Source organism: Dermacentor andersoni, chromosome 10 (genome assembly GCF_023375885.2).
Source record: "Dermacentor andersoni chromosome 10, qqDerAnde1_hic_scaffold, whole genome shotgun sequence".
NCBI lineage: Eukaryota > Metazoa > Arthropoda > Arachnida > Ixodida > Ixodidae > Dermacentor > Dermacentor andersoni.
Window position 1 is genome coordinate 59871070 of NC_092823.1, and position 22749 is coordinate 59893818.

At 47.6% G+C, this 22749-nt stretch overlaps 1 protein-coding gene across 1 annotated transcript in view; it reads left to right on the top strand.

The window, feature by feature from the left end:
* Positions 1–238: 238 nt before the first annotated feature.
* LOC126543838 (multidrug resistance-associated protein 1-like) overlaps positions 239–22749 on the top strand; it is a 165951-nt gene continuing 143440 nt past the window's right edge. The window contains exon 1 of the mRNA XM_050190963.3: positions 239–337. The gene's annotated coding sequence lies outside the window, so the exon portion shown is untranslated. The remainder of the gene's footprint in view (positions 338–22749) is intronic.

A 22749-nucleotide genomic window follows, 5' to 3' on the forward strand; every position in this document is an offset into this window, starting at 1 on the left:
CCTCAAAAAATTTCATTGCACAAAATTTTATCGGATATAGTATGAAAATAAATAAGGATTAGCGTTTTATAACTTTGCGAATATGGAGGGATACGCAGAGCGGCTATCGTGACTTTGGCGATCGCGCGCACAAACAAGCCGAGTCTATAGTCGAGCCAGTTCTGGCTGTGTTCTCGCCGTGTGCGAATTCACGCCCTCACCCCTTTTTTTACTGTCGTTTGGATGAGAAATACGGGACGCGCCATTTACTCGTGCTATCAGTGCTTTGTGAGAACGCAAGCGAAGCGCAAGTTGGAGCTACGCCGCGCAAGCGACTGGATACTGAGAACATTTGCAGGTAAGATAACACGTTGCTCGTTTGAGGCTTGATTTTCACATTGTGCAGGCTACATGTGCGGTTTCTATTTCTACAGTGTCTGTGCCACTGCTGAATTAAAAATAAACTGTACTGAGCTCTAACAAACAGTTCTGATACGTTAAAGGCTCTGAGAGCGGTTATTTAATTACGGAACTTATGTCTGTCTTTATTGTGTAAGGAAGAGTAAGAAGTGTTTTCAATACGGTGAACGCAATGTAAGATCGCAAATCATCTCACATTAACACAGCGATGGACGTGGAAAAGTCAACTGTGGCCGATAGAATACGTGTCGACGTTCGGAGGGGAGCGGGGGGTACATTGCGGTCCAGTAATTCATTTGTGGCTGCTGCCGTATGCTGGTTGTATTTAGGGAAGTTGTTGCGTTTCATTAACGACATACGAGATGATGTCTACATTTCGCGGAGTTATATGTGCCCTGAAAGTTGCACAAGACAAAACAACACTTATTGCTGTGTTTTGTATATTCAGTGTCCCGTGAACAAATGTATAAGTAAGCGCTGAATCAAAGGCCAGCACAACCACACACTGTCCCGGCAATTATGCAAAGCACGTGAATAAATTTTGAAACACAACTTGAGCGACATTCTGGCGGTTGCAATACACTGTCTACTTAATACATTCTTTACAGCATGTTTTTGGTGATGAGAAATGTAAGACTGAAGTATTTCAGATTACTTGCCACGCATTTGAAACTTGGTAAGCGCATGGAAAAGAGAGAGCTGCGATAATGAAAATTGAGACTAAAAGTTATTTCTTACCAATGCAAAATTTAGCTTGAAAAGGTATCATTACGATGAACCGCTGGGCGCAAAGAAAGATTGAATTGAATATGCATGTGGATGTTTCGCCGCAGAAAACGCGTAAGTGTGCCCGGAAACCGAAACCATAAGTGAAATGGAATTAGACCTTCCCCGTAGCTTTTGTGAACGCTACAGGATGACGGCTGCGCATGCGCACACTGTTCCCACCGAATACCAGTGGCAGCACGAGCACTACCAGTAGCGTTTCGTGTTCCTTATAGCTCTGTGGGAGTGTCCATTCTTCAACTAAGTGTTTTGTGACTTCGCCGTGCAAAAGTGTGGGTCAAAGGAGAATAACGTTTTGAAGACGAGATCTTCTTTGCTGACTCCATACGGGTTTGGCGTATCGGGGATCTGGTTATCTTGTTGCCTCGGGTTCTCTCAAGCCGCCTTTGTGCGCAAGACTTAGGCTTGACAACAAACCCCCGTTTGCTTGTCTTGTACGGCCGGGCTTCGGCGGTACCAGGACAGGCCAGAAACACGACAACACAAGGTAGACTAACAAGCACACGAACGTTTATTGCTCCAGAGGATTCACGTGGAAGCAGGCTAGTTCCGACCGCGACGTTTGCCGGGGTCGATCGTGGGGCGAACAAAGGCAGGGCGCGTCAAAGGATGGGAACGAGGTGTTTACCTGAGGTCCTTCCTTCGTTGCGGCTCGCAGTCTTCCCTTAGCTCCGGGGTTCGCCGGTCGCGCTTTACTGGATGGATGGATTGATGGATGTATGGACGTTATGAGCGTCCCCTCTGGAACGGGGCGGTGGATTGCGCCACCAAGCTCTTGCTATTATACTGCATAATGTCCTACCTAGGTTAAAGAATAAAAAAAGAAACACTATGAACTACCACACCCAAATTTTCTAATCCCCTATTGCGAACTGTGCTTTTGTAGTCACGCCGATTTTGGCGCCCCCTGCCATGTTCTTTGCTCGGTCCAATGATCACGGACCTCCGCGGCCACGTGATCGCCTACGTCTGTTAGCGGATCGGAGCGGAGGAGGGGGAGGCGGGCTGACGTGCTGCCCGGAAGCCGCCAGCCTTCCCGCGTGGGAAAACCGTGCTAGGAACCTTTGCTCTACGTGCGTTTCCTGGCGCGCCTTTGGACGGGCGGAATTTATCGGTTTCAATAATTCCCACATTCTTCACAAAAAAGGAAATTTTGTTTGTTGGGAATGTTGTAGCGAGTCACCGAAGGTATAGGAATGTAGGTTCCAACGAGACAAGAAGTGATAACTAGTCGTAGAGTAAGTCAATCTAACGGCAAGGACTCAATGACTGCTAATATAGTCGAGCATCATCCACACTGCGCTACACACAGAAGCTGCTAAGCACGAGGTCGCGGGATCGAATCGCGGCCACGGCGGCCGCATTTAGATGGGGACGAAATGCGAAAACAGGAGTGTGTTTAGATTGAGGTACATGTTAAGAACCCCAGGTGGTCCAAATTTCCGGAGTCCCCCACTGCGGCGTGCTTCAAAATCAGATCGGGGTTTTGACGCGTGAAACCCCATAATTTAACTTTTTCAACTCCACACAGAATTATCTGTTGCGCATGATAAAATGTCGGCATTTCCACGGGGGCGAAATGCGATAACACCCGTGTACCATGTACTCGATAAAGAACCCCAGGTGGTCAAAATTATTCCGGAGTCCCCTACTACGGTGTGCCTCATAATTGTATCTTGGACTCGGACGTAATACCCTAGAATAATATTAATAAAAAATAAACTATCTCCATGATCGGTCGAACTGGCCTCTTGGTAAAAAAATAAGAGAGGCCTGCCAATCAAAGTCGACGCGAAGCAAGACGTCGTCGTCGTGCATGCCCTTAAAAATGAATTAAATAACTCCGCATGAATAAAAGAAGCAGAGGATGCGGAAAAACGTTTAAGGACGTCTGGCAATGGAACGAAGAAAATAATGCAAATAATGCAAAAAATATGCAATTGTTCAACATTGCATCATCTTTAGTCCTCAAATTTCAGTGCATATAGATGTATATATCGTGTACCTTGTTTCCTGTCGCGACGACCTTGGTTGCCACGTCATTTTTTTTTCGGCTGTGGAAAGTAACCAGCTATAACTGTTTTGTTATTACTGCTTTGAAGCTAAACCAAAAGTGCAGATATGCTAATGAAACAAATCTTCAAAGCGCGCATTTATGGGGGTGTTTCCTCTCACTGTGCTTTTAAGCTTAATGAGTGGCTGTTGCACGTAAAAAGTTATTTTCCTCTGTCTTGTGTCCTCGGTAGAATGAGACAGAAAAACTTAGGAAGGAATGGGACGTTGTTCAACCCCTCCCTAACTCTGCTCTATACTTTCGTCGTCATGCTAATCGCATATCTATTCGCCATATTTGGCTATTTCTTCTTCCATATTTAGAACTTTCTACTACGTCTTTTTTGATGAAAGGAAAAAAAAAATCTACGTCTTTTTTGATGACAGGAAAGAAAATCTACGTCATTTTTAATGAAAGGAAAGAAAATCTACGTTTTTTTTGATGAAAGGAAAGAAAATCTACGTCATTTTTGATGAAAGGAAAGAAAGTCTACGTCTTTTTTGATGAAAGGAAAGAAAATCTACTTCTTTTTTGATGAAAGGAAAGAAAATCTACGTCATTTTTGATGAAAGGAAAGAAAATCTACGTCTTTTTTGATGAAAGGTACGTCTTTTTTGATGAAAGGAATAAAAATTTACGTCGTTTTTAATGAAAGGAAAGAAAACATACGTATTTTTTGATGAAAGGAAAGAAAATCTGCATCTTTTTTGATTAAAGGAAAGAAAATCTGCGTCTTTTTTGATGAAAGGAAAGAAAATGTAGCACGGCACGAAACTACAAAGTAAACCCATACGCGTTTCTCAGAAAGAAAGCATCACAGTTGAGGAAAAAATTGGTCCTGCTTCGGGATTATGACACTTCGCCACCTTTCATGACACATGTACCACCTTGCGGGAGTCTGCTGAATTGATTTAACCTACGCCTTTTTTTACAACACAATTACGACGTGTAAGTACGTGCACGGCTAGATAAGCGAAATGCTGACTGTGCGTGGCAATAAAAGGCGCGACGAAGAAACGCCGACGTTTGGAAGATAGCCAGCGTATCGAGCACGGAGTACATTTTCTCGACGTCGGAGGAAGCCGAGCGAGAGAGTGACCTAAAACGCTCCAACGCCTACGAGTGGTTTACTTTCAGATACCCTATCTATAGTGAAGGTTACGACAACGTTTCGTATCTCTACGATCGTGTATGGCACGTTTTTTACAGGAAAGATCAGTATTTTTAAAGGACAATGTCAAGAGCAATGGTGGCACGTATATATTTAACAACGCCCTGAAAGAAAAGAAAGGAAGAGAAACACGGAACATTCTTATTTCCAGCTCATACGGACTTATGTTCTGTGTAGAGCATGTACATTGTATGAAACCCGCAAGAGACAAAAACAAGCAGGGGGATCTAAAGGACTGATGTTTTCGTTTATGTTAAATGTCGACATTCCCCCATATAACATCGAGTCGACAAATTTTTAGGGCGATATGTAATGTGTCAATGTCCAGGAATTACGGACATACCCCCTTCGGTAATCTGTTGAGCTTCAGCGCAGTGCACCAGCGTAAGTCAAGGGGGAACACTTAAAGAAAAAATTATATTTCAAAAGAGCGACTTATTTATAGCAAGTTTCAAATAGCATCATCGGTAATTAGTACTGCGCTATAGCAGTGCCTTCGTCCTAACCAATACATTGCTTAAAGGCAGCGCTATGTGCTAAGTGTCATAAATCTGTATGCTGTTAAAAGTGGGTACACTCTCGACGTTGCTAATGAGAATGTGCTGAAAATAGGTCGATCTTTCGAAATATAATATTTGTAGGTGCTGCCTGTTCGGTTACGCCGGTGTGTTGCGGTGAAATTCAACAGATTGCCGAAGGGGGATTGTCCAACAATTCTTGGGTATGCCATTCCTCCAACGTTGTTCCTAGTCCTCCCAATATATCATAGGCTAAGTCAGACATATTTCGTTGTTTCGATTTTTTTAAAAGCTTTCTGAACGTCCTCGAAGGAAGAGCTCCTGTGTTATTGTAGGGGAATGGCTGACGTAAATTTACGGCAGTCCATCTTGTATCTTTGTGACAAGTTAATTAAGGAACAAATTCAAGCGTAAAAACAGTCCCGTTCCTCACGACTTTTTTTAACCCCGTTCGCTAAACACCTCATTAGATGCATACTTATACGCGGAAGTCGCCAACTCTCCCGCTGTCGGCGAATATGTCAGTGGTTGTGGAATACACGTCTAAGCGACATTATCACGAAAGACATGCTCAATAAAAAGACCAAGCTGAAGATTGACTGTGATGGGGAGCACGATGAATAAATTCTCGGGTGCCGATCGGTGCAAGGCTGGACGCAATGATGAATGAACCAAACGCAGACGGTTTGCTCGACTGCATCGAGCTGGGGAACGCCGTTCCCTAGGACAGGGTCATCGCTTGTTCATTTTTTGTTGTAAATTTCAAGCTGTAATCAACGGAGACTTTCGAATGAAACGTAAAAAAAGAAGAAAAGCACATACTAGTGCACGTTCCTCTTGGAATGAATGACCAACGAGAACAAACTAGAGGGCGTACTCCTCTTTTCCCAATCTCCAGTGCGTCTTACACCATCATGACTCGACCACGCTTACGGTTCGGTGCTGGAGTGTATTTCGTCCTTGCAGCGTCAGGGTTACACGTCACGATGCCAAGTAATGAAGCGTAAGAAGTGTACATCATTGATTTACATTCACACTTCATGGCGGCGTGATGGCACAGCTACTGATTAAAGTGAAGTACAAAACACTTTTCTGAAGAAAAAAAAAACATTGTGGCAGAAGCCATTGAAGATGACTGTCAGAGTATGCGAATAGCTTATGTGGAAAGCGAAAAATCAAGTGGACACATTGACAACACAACGAATTACAGTGCTGAGGCCATAACGATCTTTGGTGATGGCCACACAAATTATCCCACACATGTTTTAGTAGGCGGCATGATAGCGTGACGATGCATGACAGCCTGGCCATGACAGCCTGACCATGACGGCGTGACAGCGTAATCGCGACAGCCGGACGAGGACACCGGCATGACGATACCTGATTGACAGGCAGCGTGACGACGGCGTCATGGCAACGGCTGCGCACCTGTTTTTTTTTTCCTCCGCTCGTTTACTACACTGAGGATTGATAGTCCTCCGACCATTCACTTTAAAATCGCAGATTCCATTCACGGTCTAAGCGAAGCTGTGGTTAGCCGGTGAGACTATAAACGGCGTATTTCGACACGAGACGCGCCAAACGGACTTCAGCGAAAAACGCGCCCGACAAACCGCCAGCCCAAGGCAGCGGAGGAAAACAGAGAAACCTGACGCAGCACCACCATGGCCACCACCGAGTACAGCATCAAGTTCATAACCTGCTAGAATGCAGCGATGACACGCAAGGCGATGCTTTGCGCAGCAGGTGTGCTCGGAATATACATTGTCAGCACGCCCCGCACATTGCCAAAGGCGACACAAGTAAAAGTTTTGGCGCCGAACATCTTCCGTGTAGTTGCTCTGCCTTGGACACGATCCGAGAAAGAACACTTCACTAGCTAGGCGGGCACCAACCTGGCATCTGCAGGAGTGCATCAATCCGCCATCGCACATCGGGCCCCAAGGGCTCACTCCGGCATTGGCGTGCTTTCTCGGACTACTTCAGAGAAAATGAAGGGCCGGGCTGCCTCTTTACAGAGTGGACCTTGGGACCACTCCACGTCGAAGAAGACGATAAGACCGGTCCCCTTCCCCCACTAATGTAAGCGCAAGTTGAGGCAATGTTCTAGCAAGATTATTTGCATTAGCAAGAAAAGCAAAAGCAAACATTTCTATAAGAAAATTGCCAAAATAAACACACACGCACACACACACACACACACACACAAACACACACACACACACACACACACACACACACACACACACACACACACACACACACACGCACACACACACACACACACACACACGCGCACACGCACACGCACACGCGCACGCACGCACGCACACACACACACACACACACACGCACGCACGCACACACACACACACACACACACACGCACACACGCGCACACACGCACACGCGCACACGCACGCACACACGCGCACGCACGGACGCACCGTATCCAGCTTTTCTGGACACGAGGGGTTAGTTCGCGTGAGTGCCACCACGTGGCCTACCGACCTTAAACATTTCAAACTTCGCGCGGTGACGCGTGATGACGTTAACAAAAGGAAAATAAAATAATTAAAAGCTATCCCTGCGCATTGAACTTTGCCACAATGCTTGTCCCGCCGGCGTTATCCGAGTTCTTGATAAAGCGTAGCCGCTCGTCGCCTGGAAATGACTTATCATCTTAAGAGCGTTTAGTCGCGACGATCGATGACGGATTCTGGGCTTCTCATACGGTTTTCTTTTCCGTTTTTTTTCTTTCTTTCTTTTTGATGCTACGGAGTAAACAAGCTAGGCCAACCGTCAGAAGCACTCCGTGGCAGCCTTTCTTCAGTCGGCACACATTGCAACGTCCGAACATCGCACAGCGTCTACGAGAGACGCCGTCGTGGACGGCTTTTGATTTTGACCTGTCGATTTCGTTAAGGTGGCCCCAATTATTTCGCTAGCGACTTTGCTATCCGCACTCACGGGCTACCGCCACAGCTGCAAATCGACATGTGCTCAAGTATTAAGACATACTCATGGATATGTTGGTTTTGCACCTTGACGCAAAAGTCACGACACAAGAATTGAGCATACTGTCTCTGTGTAGTCGTCTGTAAGCATGCAATGGCCGAAGCTGCTCGCAATATTGTAATGTAGACTAGCAATGTAGACAAGCATTTATCGAACGCCATAAAGACCTCGCGCACAGCTCCTGACATTTACTTGTATTCAAGAGTTGTGCGACTGCCAAGGACATCCTTAACGAGTGTTACATAACACATTATGGGATTTTACGTGGCAAAACTACGATCTTATTATGAGGCACGCCGTAGCGGAAAATTCGGGAATAATTTAGACCACTTGGGGTTCTTTAACATGCGCCTAACCCTAAGTACACGGGTGTTTTCGCATTTCACACCCATCGAAATACGGCTGCGGTGGCTGGGATTCGATCTCGAGGCATCGTGATTAGCAATCAGACCCAATAAAAACAAAGCAACTACGGAGGAGAACCGTAGTTGCTCAACTCAACATGTTAATATAAGGTTGCTGTCTTTTACAGCCTCCTAAATTGAAAAAGTGAGTTATGAATAACAAATTGTTGCGGCACATGTGTAAACGCAGACGTCAAGAAGAGTCCTAGTATGTTTCCCAGTATTCACTCAGTGAAGATGGAGAACGTCTATACTCTCACCTGTTGTAGTGATGTGAAGAACAAAACACTTCCAAAAGAGTGAGTCACGAATATAACATACTATAAAAGGTGAGCTTGCGCTGGAAAACACTCAAAGCACAAAGATGGCTGCGGGCAAAGTAGTGCTTCCTCTGGATCTGATCTACGGATCAAGACATCGGTTCATCAGATTGGAATGCCCGTACATTTCGGCGCAATCTCGGGTCCTCAAATGTGGTGGAGAATGTGCGCAAGAATTCACTTCGCGCGCCCAATCTGATAAGATGGCGCTTTTTCGCTATTGAATCCGTGACAACATACTGGATATTAGAAACACATGCAGGTGCGTCTTGAGCTAACCTATAACTTTGTAACAGTGATTAGACGCTAAAATAAGGTCCCCCTCCCCCCCAAAAAACAGAAGAGAATACAGTCGCTCTTAATATTAGCTGAAACATAGTGTTCGTGGTAAAAAGGGCCCCCAATGACTGCACAGCGGCGCCGACATGCAGAAAATTCAAGACCTAAACACTTTCCAATTACTGGTATTTATCAAACCAGCATTTCGTGGTGCAATGTTGCCTTGTAGTCCACGGGCCAGTTCCACCACGGGTACTGTGTCGGAGCCCATATTTCATGTCAGTATTAATTGTCACACAATCACAGCATTATTTCTTTAGATCTTAACATTAGACAGCCAAAATACATGCAGCGAAACCGTCATTCTAATACTTCAGTACTTTTCGTTCCAACGTACAATGTCCGCACTGATCCATATGTTACAAAGTACTCAAAATGTTTCCAATGCTTTCCCCGAGGCAGCTGTTTTTATTCCTGATGATGGCACGAAACCGAGCTTGATGCCACCAGCGCTCTAAAATCTAAACAGGAGCGTTGACAATGTTCTCGCACATCCTGTGTGATGTACCGTAGCACTGAGAATAGTCCATTGTAAAGGGAGAAGTGCATGGCTGGGCACATGTGCTTAAGAGGAAGCTGTAGCTCGGATGCTCCTATCTAAATACATGTAGAAGCAGAATTCGTTTTTCTCGGCAACCACTGCGCCGAATTTGACGAGGCCTGTTGCATTTAAAAGAAAGACTTAATATGTAGTGACTGGCTGTTTCAAATGTTTGATTGAGGTCGCCAATATTTATAAAAAAATGGCAAATCGAGAGTTTTCAGAAAACGAGGCTATCAATTTACAGCTCCGTAACTCAGCATTGAAACATGATATCATAATTCTGTGAATTGCATCTAATAGTAGATCTAAAGCGCACAAAATTGATATGTTACACATGAACCTAAAAAAAATTCAGTAATATGGAAATACAGATCTTGCAGAACCCTCATACACAAGGTAACAAATTCGCGTAAGATATAAATTGACATAGAGAACTTGTCCGCTTTGGTTGATCTAATGGATGCTGTTTACAGAACCGCGATATCTGTTCTTGATGCAGAGCTGTTAATTTATAACCTTCGTGCGTCTATTATTTTCGAAATTTCGAATCTTTTAAAATTCTTTTGACAAAATTCAGGCCCTAAATCAAAATTCCGCTTCCAACCGTCGCTAGAATTGAACTTACTCTCTCAAATGCAACAAATTTCATTATAAATTGGTCCAGGGGTAATCTCAGAAAAACGTTTTTTTTGCGTTTTACATGTATATGAATAGGCCGCGTCGAAGTTGGGCCCGAGCTAATGTTTCCTCTTAAGCTCATGAAGTTGATTTGCGCCAAGATAACCTGTCCATACTTTCGTACTTACTTTATAAGAAGCCTACCACACCACCAATATGCCGGCTGCTTCTAACTGCACCAAACAAAACTATAGAACCAATACAAGCAATGGTGACATCATTTTATCATGCGAGTGTTCAGATTTGTAACCTTTGGATGCGGAGTAAGTTGAGAAATTGTGTACATAATTAACAAAGCTACGTTAATTAAATTTTTAGTAATTGATCTTACATGGTTAAAGAAAATGAGCAGCTTGGAGCCCGTCCTCGAGATTATGCAGCCAAGCGAAGAAATTTCGATTAAACATGCTTCTGTAAGAGGCATGCGAACAACAATCTTCAATGTAAACGCTCTTGGAAGGCGTAACTGGCGCAGAAAAAGAACAGATGTAAAGTCACAGACACACACAGACACAAAAGAGGAACCACACACAAACTGCACTAACAACTTGAAGCACTGTTCTTTCTGTGATAATGAAGCAACTAGCCCGTCAGTCATTACTTGCAAACCTGTAAAGTCAACCTGACCGCACCTAACCTTTTGTGATGCTGTCATCAATAGTATGGCCCCGTGAGCATGTTCTTTGTGGCCGGCCAGTCTGCTTTCGATTTTTATTCACGCTGTTGTTTCGAAGGCAAGAAGTTTAAATTTTTATTGTCAATATAGCAGCGAGCGTGTGCCCCCGAAAGCTTGCTTGGTCGCAGAAGCGATGCATGACGCAATGATCATGTAGATATAGCGCGTCGCTGCCATCAAGACAATGCGCTGCCGCCGAGGAAAGAAAGATAACAAAAGTGAACAGCTTGGTAGCTGCTTATAGACGACCGCACGCCAAGTTTCATCCTAGACGCCAGCGCTCGTTTCTCCCCTGGCGGATCGATTTCATCTCCAACGGGTGTAGGTTTCCGCCGCCGCTTCCCTTCGCGGTCGCGCCCGCGTTCAGTTCGCGCTGCGCGCGAGACGTCTCTTGTTTGGACGGCGCCTCTTCGGATGACCGGAAATTATTATTGTGTTGTTAACTGTCACGACAGCAATGTAAACACGAAAGAGTTGATGCCACCAGTGAAATTCTGCCGATTCACAAGAAAATGGTACGAAATAAGCAGACGACACACATTGATTACTGCGGTGCGCCGAGCGAAGTAAACAACTGGCAAATGAAGCGAGCTCGTTCATTGATCACTCCTGAGTGTATGGCGGTTTTTATATGTAACCGACATGAATTTAATAATTACTCGGTATATAATCCTTTTATTCATATAAAATCTTTAAGTTGTTCGACGAGCACTTGTCCTGTCTTTCTCGTGTTTCGTTTATGTGTGCGCTGCCCAAGAATGGAAACCACTTCTGTTGTATGCGCTAGCGGTGGCCGAAGTTCACGCGTGCCGAGGAATTGAATATGTGCACGATGCATTGAACATGACCGGAGTTCATTCCCGCTTCACCACTGCACCGATCGATCGAGTTGCTGGACGATACACGCCCGCGTCTTGGTCGCGCCGGCATTACTGAAGCAGGAATGATTACTAATACTTTCAACTTCCGTCTCTTGAGCACTGTAAAAAAATGGCCAAGATGTCTACATTGCTGCTTCTATTCTATTGTAGGGGACGCACTAGTTAAAGTGGTGTGTGCATGTCGTACTTGTGCTATGCAGCGATATATTTTTGAGAGCAGCATTCCGGGCAAGTTGGTAATCCCTTACTTAAATGATATTGCGCGACAAAAAACGACACGGACGTGAGAGACGACACACCAAGCGCTTGGTGTGTCGTCTCTCACGTCCGTGTCGTTTTTGTCGCGCAATATCATTTAAGTAACCGATATATTTTGTTTATTTCCGCACAGTGTCGATTGAAGACCGTTGTCGCCATCAGAGACAACACGGATTTGTAGCAAACATATTGTGAGAAACTGCAAAAATGACTTTAGCTCGTATGTGCCGTATGTATGTGCCGCATCGTATGTGCTGACGATTTTTCCGGCGGTACATACGATGTCGTTTCCAATCACCTGCTCAGCGTCACTTACATGGTTAAGCAGACGCTGCCCTTTCGCCGCATTGCAGCCATAAAAATAATCGTCAAGCGTACCGATCTTCTTAAAGGCAAATAGAAGCGTGTACAGTCTGTTTCACACTTAGGGGAAAACTCGGAACGTATTGCATCGCGATGCGGCAAGCAATAGAGTTGTGCGGTGGCAGCAGCAGCTCGAGCAGGCGCAGACGCTCGAGGGGCGGATTCGTGATCTGCGTCGTCTGCTACGGCGGTGCGCGCTGGCCCCATTGTCGGGAAGCGTGCTACTGTCAGGGGCAGTGCACGTATATTTCTTCACTGTGTGTGCTACCGTAAAAAGCAGCGACAAGACGCACCAAGATGTGCGCGCAACGTGTTCAGTCTTTTTTTGTCTCGAAAGGAAAACAAAGCACTCAACAATGATAACTATGGGAGTCGAACACGATGAAACAAACGGATACGATTAAATGAATGTTTTAGGTTCAGACAATGAGCTGGAAATTATTTTTCTCGACAATCATTCGCTACACCAGACAGACTCTGCCCGCCGGCGGGGAATTGGACACGTCACGCTCGGAACTTCAGTTAGTATCTCGTCATGTCCCCAGCGGCAGCGATGACAGCGCTGATCCTGGACGGCAGTGAAGTGCAGAATGACTTGATCAGGGATGTGTTCATTCGCAGCACGTCTCAGTCGCTGACGATGGTGGATCGAAGCCTATCCTCGGGCGACTGATAGAGGGGATGGTGCGCCAGCGATACTTTCAACGAGCCCCAGACATGTTAAATGATGTTGGCGCCCGGGGATTGAGGCGGCCACTCCAAGAGAGTGACTGTGCGCTCTTCTAGCAGTTGTTGCACCACACGAGCAGTGTGGATCGGCGACCTATCGCGTTAGAATATATAGTCGCCTTCCAGAAACGGGTCGTCAAGAATGTATGGAATCAGTACGTCGTCTATGACTGCCCTGCAGCGATGAACTTACCTTCGAGGCGTATCAGTTGGCGTCGCACAACGCATAGTAAAGAATACCGGCTCATTTCACGCCGTAGCGATGAGATCGGCACCCTGCAACTGATAGTAGAACGTTTACCGACAATGCGGCCAGCGCGCGCCGCCGTAGCAGACGACGCCGTTCAAGATCCCGCCCCTCGAGCACCTGCGCGAGCTGCTGCCGCCGCCTGACTCAAGCGCTCGCCGCATCGCGATGCAATGCGCTCCGAGTTTTCCCCTAAATGTGAAACAGACTGTACACCGCCCTTCACGCGCACACACGTAGGCACACACACCGCGCGCGGCGCGAAACGTGCCCAAACACGCGCAGTGCAGGAGGCAATCAAGGCGGCGCGAACGAGAGATGGGAGAGGGGTACCACCCGCTAATAGAATTTAGCTTCGCATGCGGCGCTCTCAACGCCGGCGCAGCAGCGCCGCTCTCGGTGCCGTTCTTGTCCATGGAGCCGTGCCGATGGGGACGCTGCCATCGTGACGAAATCTGGTGCGGCGGTATTGACGGCGGAGGCATTTATTTTCTTTATTTCTTTTTAACGCGACAGCGTTAAGGAGCTCGTGTCGCAGAAAAGCCGGTGTCGTTGGCGTCGGTGTCGGCGTCAGCGGCGTTGGCCGTGAGCGATATATTTTATATAGCGAAGCCGTTAAGAGGAAGTTCTAACTCGGGCCCAACTCGGGCGCGGTGTATTCGAATAGATGTAAAACGCCGAAACGCTTTTCTCACATAACCCCTGGACCGATTTTACTGAAATTGGATGGATTCTAGAGAGAAAGGTACATTCTAGTGACTTTTGGAAGCCAACTTTCCATTTAGGGCCTGATTGTTGTTAGAAGAATTTTAGAGATTCGAAAGTGCGAAAAAGATAGAAGCGCGAAGTTTTTAAATTAATAGCTCCGCATCAAGGATAGATATCACGGTTCTGTACACGGCATCCATTAGATCGTCAAAGCGGACAAATTCGATATGTCGATTTATATCTTACGTGAATTCGTTAGGTTGTGTACAAGGGTTCTGCAAAAGCTGTATTTCCATATTACTAATTTTCTTTTGAGATTCATGTGTAATATATTAATTTTGTATGCTTTAGATGTGTCGTAAGATGCAATGCACAGAATTGGGATCTTACATATATTTAGATAAAATCACCCGAGCTAAAGCTTCCTCTTAAGGGCTACTTTCTCCACTATCGTGTCCGCGTGTAGAACAATATTCCGCAGATAGTACAATGCCGGACTGACCCGCGGCAGCGGTGAAGCAGGCGTTAAACACTCTCCATACGCGGATCGATCCCGAAGATAGTGAAAAACCGACCCGACCCGCCATAGAGGTGAAGCAGGCGTTAAGCGCTCCCCGTACGTGGGCTGATGCCGAAGATAGTGAAATGGCGGGCCGACCCACGGCGGAGGTGCAGTTCGCCAATAAGGGGCCCACATACACAGCTTTGCTGGTCATCCTTCTTCACACAGGGGAAGGGCACTCAGATTTTTTTCTTATCCACGTTTGTCCTGCATGCGTCTGCGATGAAAACAAGAAGCAGGTATGCATGGAAAATCAAAGGTGGCGGCGGCAGGTGGTAGCGCAGAAGTTAGCCTGTCCAGCCCCTGCACGTACTTGTATCTGCATTGACATGGGTTCGTGGTAGTGAGAGCGACCAAAGCTCTCCTTTTTCTGCGCGCTCTAGCGATTGTGAAACTAAGGATGTGGTTAGCATGCCCAGCCACTGAATGCAAATTGCAGCAGTTACGAGTGGTGGAATCCCGCTGGTGCTTATTGTGAAGAAAGCTTCCTTTCTCTGTCCGCTCTCGCGATGGTGAAGCTAAAAATCAGGAGGAGGCCCGACGGACACAACGTTGATCGTCACCATAACATAATGGATGGACGACCTATGGAAAGGACAAGGCACACCAAATTTTTAGCACTTCACTTGTCCTACAGTAAAGCGCTACAATGGCTAGTATGCCCTCATGGGTATGGTCGAAAAAACTGCTTCTCACTGCTAACACTAGACTGATACTAAGAAAATGCTCCGTTCGCAGACACCTCGCTACACTGAAATTAGCAAAACAATATAAGTTTATAAAAGTGCGTGTGCCAATTATCCGGTGCCCTTCTTGTGTGTATGGAAGGCATAAAGGTCCTGGCAATGAAACGGTAGTATCGACATTTTTGCTGCAGTTGCACACAAACAAAATTCGTTGAAGTGATCGGACAGCGATCTACCAGCCGAGAAGACCAACCCGCAAATTAAAAAATATCGCTGGTTTCAGATCTTCTAATGTACTTTGCGTTTAGCTACCAACTGTAATACTTTTCTTTCTGTGCTCTTATGAAGAGGAAAACTCCACAATACTACAATATCAACAACAGTACACAAAATGGACTGGCTTTGAAGCTGTGACCACGCACCGCACTTTTGTACGTTTAGCACGTGTAGTAATAAGGCAACACGTTTGAGCAAAATGATTAGGTTTTCGGTCAAAGCACTCTGACAGGAGGGAAGAAATCGTTGTCATGCCTGGTCGAAACAATACCATCTGAAATCTAATTTACTTACATTTTTTTTTGAAAAATCACTATAACCGTTTATACATTTGCTTCGTATGAGTTATGTACCAGCTTATCTCGTAAATCTCAAAAATGTATTCTCTTTGCGGGAGAAGGCTTTCGTGAAAAACGACGCAACATAACAGTAAAACATCCAGCAAGGTTCCCATCCAGAAGGCTGGCGAAATTGTGCAGTGAGAGCATGTCGACTAGCGTGCGATTGAAAGTTGAATTATGATCGTTGTAAGCTTGTGCTGCGTCTAGCACGAGCGAGTACTGTTAGCGATGACATTGTGTGCAAATGGTCAGCTCGATCTGCGATAAGTTCTTGTGGATCTCCACATTGAACGTCGCAGTCGTCACGATGAGAGCACTCCTGTGACATTATTAGCCCAGTGGGCTTGGAAGGCTCAAGTAGTAGCTCACCTTGAGGGGTATTGGCTAGCAATTATTAATATACGTACTTTGCGATGATGAAAAGGGTGCAGAAACACCACTGGTGTTGTCCAACTATTCGTAAACAGGCCCCCAAATTTCAATGAGCCCACCCCCAAACATTAGTTAGGCCCACCCCCAAATTTCAAGTTGGCACACCCTCAAATGTAAATTAGCCCACCCCCTAATTTAAGGTCGGCCACGCCCGATTTTCATTTCGCCCAGCCTTAAACATCAAGTTGGCCCAATCCCAAATTTCATTTGAGCCACTCCTAATGTTAAAGTTGGTCCACCCACGAATTTCAATAAATCGCCCCGAATTTCGTGTCGACGCACCCCACAATTTAGGTTGGCCCACCCCCATATCACCTCCAAATACAGATTGGCCCGCCTCCAGAAACCACCAGATTTAGATTGGCCCACTCCAATACCACCTGCAAATCAAGGTTGGCCCACCCCCATATCAGCCCCAAGCTAACGCTGGCCCACCCTTCGATTACCTCAAATTTAGGATAGCCCACCGCAAATCACCCCCCTAATTATATCACCTCCAAGCCATATATCACCCCCCAAGCCATATATCACCCCCCCCCCCCCCCAATTCAGCTTGGCCCAGCCGCACATCACCCTCATGGTTAGGTTAGCCCGTCCCCATGTCACCCCCAAATTTAGGTTGGCCCACCCCCATATCATCCCCAAATTCAGGTTGGCCCATCCACATATCAGCCCCAAACGTAGCCTGGCCCACCCTCTACCACCTCACATTTAGGATGGCCCACCGCAAATCACTCCCAAATTTAGGTTAGCCCACCCCCATATCACCCCCGATTCAGCTTGGCCCAGCCCCATATCACCCCCATGGTTAGGGTTTCCCGCCCTCCATATCACCTCCAAATTTAGGTTCTCCCACCTCCATATCATCCCCAAATCAAGGCTGCCCCCCCCCCCCCCATATTCTCCCAAACTTAGGCTTACCCATCCCTAGATCACCTCAAATTTAGGTTGGGCCACCCCCATATCAGCCTGAAATTAAGCTTGGCTCACTACAATTTCACCCCAAAATTAGGTTGGGCCACTCCCATATCACTACCAAATTCAGCACGACCCATCCCTGTATCACGCCCAAATTTATGCTGATGCCACTTCCGATTTCAAGTTGGCCACCCCAACCCTTTTTATGAAGACCTATGTATTTATACGGGAAATGCGCAAAACTATTTGCGTTACAGACACGATTTTGCACGATTTTGCCACCAAATTGCTGGGGTACTCGCGAAACAATGCTGCGCATTAAAAGCAACTGCGCCGAACGAGCGACGCCATATGTTTATCCTAAATACTGACGGCTAGCCAAGCTAGCTTCTCTGTAGAGCGACCGGCGCAGACACAGCACGGGACATTTATTCAAATGTTTTTTTTTACGGCCACACCTACGGATTCATACCACTTCGCTGTAGGGAACACATTGACTATAGTTATTAATCCACACACTGCACATCTTCTTCTAGTTGGTGCATTTCTTATTTGGATGAATCTTTAGAAATTATTAACGTTCGGGCAGCGACTCAGCTTAACAGACCCTTTGTTCGGAACGAATGTTGCATAGGAATGGCACTGGCCACCGGCTGGCATTGTGGCACAGGTGGACCTGATTTGCTCGGAGTGTGTGCTATTAAGGACAGCCGAAAGTCAAAGAAAACGGACCTTCCAGAAGAACATAATAAGAATAGCCATTTTGTTGTCCCAGTTTCCTCGCTACAAAGCACGAAAGTTCTTTTTTTGCATAACACAAAGCCATGCGCAAGCTCCTAGTTATGATGTCCAATGAATAAAATCTTCATAAAAGCGATGATTAACAAATGAGCACGACACTGCTACGTTTTACGAAGGATAGATAGAAAACATAATATTTCAAGAGCACCACTGGAAAACCAGAACCGAAAGCAAATTTGGAGTATTGTGTTTCTGCCATCTAGTGAGAGACTACAAAACTAGGTCCTATGCGGCTTAAAAGAAGGGCGAAGCGGGAATCGAACCGTGGCAACCGTGACGCGGGATTATAGGTGCGCGCGATTCTACAGCTAGGTCACAGCTTCGGAGGCTTCGCCAAGCGTAACGCTAATTTTTTTATAGATACCACGTGAATGTTCACGACTGTGCTACAAAAATTGCTTTTGGGAACAGTGTTACGCCATGTGTGGAGAGCCGAGATAGGCATCAATCGAAAGCTGAGTATCCGGACTACATACGCTGCACTGGGTATTAGGGTAGACGCCGTAGTTTTATCGCAGGCATCGTTCTTGCCTCGAAAATCGAGTGAGTGAGTGAAGAAACTTTGTTGGGAATGCCTGCAGAACGGTTAGCCTTCCCCTGTTAGGGAGGCGTTACCGTGACGCGGCCATGACGTCTTCGCGGCGTGTGGCGCCTCTACTTCGGCCGCGGCCGCACTATTCCCTTTGGTCGACCGCGCCTGCCCCTCTTTTGGGGTGGTAGCCTCCCTACGGTTTCGCTCGGTCGTTGCCTTTCGAGGGCCGCCGAGATCTGCTGGACGGCCTGGGTTTGGACATCTAGGTCATAACACCTCGTTGCGGCCTCGAGCCACGGCGGGATCGTTGTTATCGTTGCTTCGTGCGGATTCTTAGCACAGTCCCAAAGGATGTGAGCTGCAGTGGCTCTTTCCTTTCGGCACACACAACACAGATCACTTTCAGAAACACTTGGGTACACGTGCCTCATCAGCACCGGGGTGAATAACGACCCCGTTTGAAGTTGTCGATATAAAACCGCCTCCTTACGGGTCAAGCCCGGATGAGGTAGTGGCATAGTCCTTCGCTCTAGTCGGTACCATTTCACAATTTCGTTGTAGGAAGTCATTTTGTCCTTGGTTTCCCACAACCATGACGGGTCGGCTGTAGTAGCAGCGGCACGGTTGGTTGGTTCTCGCGCCGCCGCGTTCGCCATCTCGTTGTGGTTAGCGTTGCCGCGATCCGACACATCACTGCCCATGTGGGCCGGAAACCACTTTATCACCACACACCGACTTTCACTCGCGAAATCGACCACACGCAACACACGCGCGGCTTCACCACACACCCTTGCTCTGGCGTAATTTTTCACTGCCGTCCTAGAATCACAGAGCACAGTCGTGCACTCGGGGTTGGCGATGGCCAGAGCAATGGCCGCCTTCTCGGCTTGATGCTCCCCTCGAGTCCGCACACTCGCCGCTGTTCTCGTTGCACCGGTCAATGCCCCGATGACTGCAGCGGCGAATGCCTTTTTGTCATGTGGATACTCTGCCGCGTCCACAAACACGGCACCCCTGTCTTTGGCATGGAGATCGATGAGCGCCTTGGCCCTCGCCACCCGCCACTCTTTGTGGAACTCAGGGTTCATGTTTCTTGGCACCGGACATACCCGTAGCCGTCTACTAATTGCGTCCGATACAGGCACTTCTGTATTTTCGGGTCCCCTTTCCTTTGGTCCCAGGCCTAGGTCACGCAGCACTTGTCTGCCCGTTCTTGTTTCCGATAGCCGCGCGAGCTGAGCGGTCCTCTGCGCCTCGGCGATTTCCTCCAGGGTGTTATGCACTCCCAGGGCCAGGAACTTGTCGGTGCTTGTGTAGTCGAGGCGTCCGAGTGCAGCCTTGTACGCTTTGCGTATGAGCGCATTGATCTTATTTCGTTCGCACTGCCTCGAGTTGTGGAAAGCAGCAACGTATGAAATGTGGCTAATGTAGCGAAGGATTCCACTAGCCGGGTGAGGCTTTCTTCCTTCATGCCTGCTGTTCTGTACGACACCCTCTTAATGAGGCGGATGGCCGTGGTGACTTTGGCCGCCAGACGGTTGACCGTCTCGCCGTTGACTCGTTTGCGCTCATTCAGCATCCCCAGCACTCGGATCTTCTCGACAAGCGGGATCATGGGACCACCGCTCGTCTTGATCTTTATTGTGTCTTGCTCTCTCGCAGGTTCGTTGCCTTTCGTCTTCCTAGCTGCCCTTTTCGGAGGAATCACCAACATCTCAGACTTGCTTGGGGAGCAGACGAGCCCAGACCCGTCCAGCTGCTCCTCGATAGCGTCAACCGCCTCTTGCAATGTATTTTCGATGTGTCCGTCGCTTCCTCCTGGGACCCAGAGCGTTACGTCGTCGGCATAGATGGTGTGTCGGACCCGCGCGACTGGTGAGAGGCGCTCGGCCACCCCTATCATTACAAGGTTGAAAAGTAATGGCGAGATGACTGAGCCCTGGGGGGTCCCGACACTGCCGAGCTTCTTCTTTTGGAGCCGCAGGTCACCGGCGATGATTTCGGTAGTCCGCTCCGTCAAAAAAATCCTTGATGTACGCATATGTTCTCTTGCCCGTGTTTAGCCGTGACACCTGGGCCAGAATCGAAGAGTGTCTCACTTTGTCAAAAGCGCTCTGCAGGTCCAAACCCAAATGGCTCGCTTGTCTTTCGTGTTGGTAGTGTCATCGAGGATTTCATTTTTCAGTTGTATCATGGCGTCCTGAGTTCCGAGTTTGTTTCGGAACCCGATGACGGTGTTTGGGTAGAGCCCCGAATCTTCCAGGTACCTCTGCCACTTGTTCATGAGTACATGCTCCAACGCTTTGCCCACACAGGACGTAAGTGAGATCGGCTGGAGGTTCTCAATGTTGGGTGGCTTGCCCGGCTTGGGAATCAAGATGGTCTTGGCTGCTTTCCACTGCCGGGGTAATGACCCGGCTCGCCAGCAAGTGTTGAAGTATGCCGTGAGGTTCTCGATTGCCGCTTCGTTAAGATTTTTTAGCGCTCGGTTCGTAACGCGGTCGGGACCAGCGGCGGAGTTGCTGTTGAGATCGTGCAGGGCAACCCTTACTTCCCATACTTCAATGTCTCGATCTAGCCACTCGTTTTCTTCGCCTAGGTAGTCCGGGTGCGTCTCTGTGGGAGTGACCAGGAGGTACTTGTCGTCGAGGCGTTTCTTCACTTCGTCTTCCCCGTGCTTGGTCAGCGCCCTGTGGATGATCTTGGCCAGGTTGTGGTGCTGGTGAGACTTGGTCGTGGTCGCATCCAAAAGATGCCTCAGCATACTCCACATCTTGCCGCAGTGCATCTGGCCGTCCGCTGCGTTACAAACCTCATTCCATTGCTGAGTACATAGCACTCGGCTGTGGGACTCGATCTCGCGGTTGAGTTCGGCAACCTTCTTGCGTAGCTTTCTGTTTGTCCTCTGCGTCTTCCACCTTGACAGGATGGACTGCTTGGCTGCGATGAGGTGGGCGAGGCGGCTGTCGACCCTGTGGACACGCTCGTACGCCTCGACTTCCTTGGTGGCCTTTTCTACTTCGTTTACAATCTCGGTGGACCACTCCTCAATGTCCGTAATTTCGGTCTGCTCCTCGGGTAACAATCCTCGAAACGCGTCCCAGTCAGTAAATCTATGTTTCCGAAAGCTTCTGCCAACTTCGTCGTTACCACTGAGCGGGACAGCGACCTCCACAATGTAATGGTCACTTCCCAATTCGTGGCCTGTGTTTCGCCATTCGAAGTCCGCCATACCACCACCATTACTCCTGACGAAAGTGAGATCGGGCGTTGCGTCTCGGGTGATCGAGTTGCCGATTCTTGTAGGGTATGCTGGGTCGGTGATTAGATTTAGTCCCAAGTCGGTAGCATCTTGCATTAAGTCCCTGCCCTTTGCCAATGTTTTGCGGTAACCCCAGGCTTGATTCGGCGCGTTAAAGTCCCCGCAGATTACCAGCCTGTTGTCGGGCCCCGTGACGTTGCACGCTTTGTGTAACAGTGCTTTGAATTTCTGCTTTCCGTGTGACGGGCTACTGTACACGTTTACCAGAAAAGTGCTTTCCTTCTGCTTTTTCCCGGTAACCACCTCTATCATGGTGTGCTCGATTGGGCTTTTGCTCAATAAATCGTGCTCGACGTACGTGATGCTTTTTCTCACCAAGGTGCAAACTCCCCTGCCGTTACTGCCGGCCGCGGTCCGGAGGCTTGGTGGGCTGGCGTGGGACCGGTAACCTGAGAGCTTTACTTCCTCAATGAGGGTCTCTTGCAACATGATAATATCTGGCTTTTTTGATACTTGTTCTAAGTGTTGCTGAAGTACAGCCTTTTTCCCAGCAAAACTGTTGCAATTCCAATGTCAGACCAGGAGGCCTTTCACTGCTGTTGTGGTTGCGGTGGTTGATGTCCTATCCATGTTTGCTGAAAGTTAGCCATTTGCGTTGCCAAATTCTGTACTGTCGTAGTTAATTGCTGGCACGTCTGTTCAATTGCTATGAAACGGTCGGTAAATGTCTTGGTGAATGTCGTGCGAATATACTCTTCAAAGTGGTTGAGCCTATCTTCAAGGTTGTCTACCCTATCGCTGAGTCTCCGCTCTTTAAGATTTTCAATTGCTCTTCTCTTGGGTGCCG